The sequence below is a fragment of the Osmerus mordax genome, chromosome 7 (assembly GCF_038355195.1).
Source record: "Osmerus mordax isolate fOsmMor3 chromosome 7, fOsmMor3.pri, whole genome shotgun sequence".
NCBI lineage: Eukaryota > Metazoa > Chordata > Actinopteri > Osmeriformes > Osmeridae > Osmerus > Osmerus mordax.
The window spans coordinates 14,031,915-14,034,346 of NC_090056.1; positions in this window are offsets into that span (position 1 = coordinate 14,031,915).

Here is a 2,432-nt window from a genome sequence, read left to right on the forward strand (position 1 = left end):
TCCCAGCGCGCTCGTTCCAAACCCGGTCAAAGCCACGGTCACACAGGTGTGTGCCCACGGCCGGTGGTGTGTCAAGCAGGGAAGGAAGGAGACCGACCAGTGGACAGAGAGACAGGCAGACGGACAAGACGGACGCAGCAAGTGTTGGTGCCGTATCGATGGTGCTGAAGCTCGATGGGAGTGTGACAGAGATGTGGGTTTAAATAGCACCTGTTACTTGGCTCTGAGTGGGAGGGCGGGTGGGTGGGTGACAGGACAACCCCCACCCCCAACCACAAAGCCCCATGCATCAGCCTGTAATCAGAGCTGCTTCTCACCATCCCCATACCCCCCCCCCCCCCCCACACACACACACACACACTTCCACCTAACCCCATTGTGAGACACTAACAATGGCTGCTTGACAAACTGATTGGGATGGGGCTTACCGGTTGTGTCCATAGATTGTTGAAATAGTATGTGTGTCTGTATGTGTATGTGTGTGCCTGTGTGTGCCTGTGTGTGTGTCTGTCTGTGTATGTGTGTTTAAGGTGTTCTCAACGTTGTGACCCATCTGCATGCACAGAGGCATATCCGGTGGCAGTAACAACAGTTTGAGGGTGCTGTGGCATGCCAAAGGGAATGTTGGGACGAGGCGGGCATTGCTCTTCGCCACTTCTGGTGGCAGAGCAGGGATGCGTTGAGTGATATATTTCTTGAATTGAGTCCAGTTCCCAATAAGCTAAAGCTGTTTGCTAACTTGGGGTTGTCAGAAAATAGATAGTGCAAGAGAGATGAGTGTTACCAAGGATGAACTATTCCAGTATGGAGAACCAAAGGTGAACCACAAATGTCCATTCTGTGACCACACTAACACCATGAATTAAAATAAGTCTAAATGTAAAATTGGTTTATGAAATCTTTATATTGCTATAACAAAAACTTTAAATGCCTTCTATTTACTAAAATCCCCCAAGCAATCGTCACAGAATCTGTGGTCACACAACGTAAATGCTCAAACAGTTCAATTTATCAAATCACCACAATAAAAGTAAGTGTAAGGATGTTTAAGGATTATGACTAAGCACATAATCCAGACCAAAAGATGCGACAGTATAACCAATCGGGATTAGTCATGTCCCCTGTGAACACTCTGAATAGAACATGTGTGTTCAAGTAAAACACAGATCTTGCCTTACAGAATACGGAACATCATGCCATTGTCCTAAATCGGTACCAAGGTGCAATTTATCAGGGAAAAAAAACTATACAAGCCCATTTTAATGACTCCTTTCTCCACAATGTCTACAGTTAAGTATTTCTCTCTCCGTGACAGCCTCCATTTTCCCCACCAGCTGCAACCTCTACAGTGGATCCAGAGCTACTCAATATTTCAGAAGCTTCCTCTCCTCCGTCTTGATGACTAAGATAGAAAAGAGCATCACGCGGCTTCGACTGAGGTTTGCAGGGATAGAGCTGCTATCCCTGCAAAGATCTGATCAGACCATCCTTCAGCATCCTGCTGTCCCTGCCCAGGGCACTGTGCAGGTCACAGGGTAGGGTTCACAGTTCAGGGGCAGCATCTCCATGCAGCATCCATCCATCCATCCATGCAGCCCTCCCTTCCTTCCTTCCTTCATCAATTCCTTCTTCCCAACTTTAGAGCTTGTCTGTCTTCCACTTACCCTGGACCTGGGAGTCCGGCTCATGTAGGGGTTCTGGACCACGCTGCTCATTTTGGAGGCTGAGGGTGGCCAGGTTTGTGAAGAGGATGCACTTTATCCCTTAAATTGGCCAGACATGAAGCAGTCTGAAACTGCTGCTCTAAGAGTCTGGGATGGTTCAGGCAGCATACCAGTAACAGTCTCTCTCCACTTGCCACGCCCCTTGTATTACATGGTACACAGGAAATCCGCTTTGTGCCAATCAGAGGCTGGGTTTGTTCTGCAAACCCCAGCAAATACTCCCGGAAGTAAATTATTTAGGTAGCCTGGCACTAAAAGCTTTTGATTGTCTGAACCAGGAGAAAGAATACTAAAAGCCCTTTTTGCTTGTCAAAGAGCTGTGTGTATGTGTGAATGTATAGTATGTGTGTGTAAAACACAAACTCGCTCACAGTACATAGTTGCGGGTACACAAATACGCGTAGCAAAGCAAGGTTTGAAATAGAAATACAGGTGTGTGTGTGTGTGAACGTTGGTGTGCTGTTAAATTTATTTTGTCTGTTATTGATACCTATCTAGCTCAATATTACTAGATGTTGCTACATACAGTAGTTAAAAACTATTGTAAATGAGGCCGTAGTCAAGAATCTCCATCCGTGAAAACGCACAACATATTCCTTCTCAGCAGAGATAACCATTATTTTTGGACACGTGTTACGTACGATGGCAGAACACGCATTGTGTTCTGTGGAAAGGTTTGTATAACCAATGGCTTAGCCTCTCAGACGC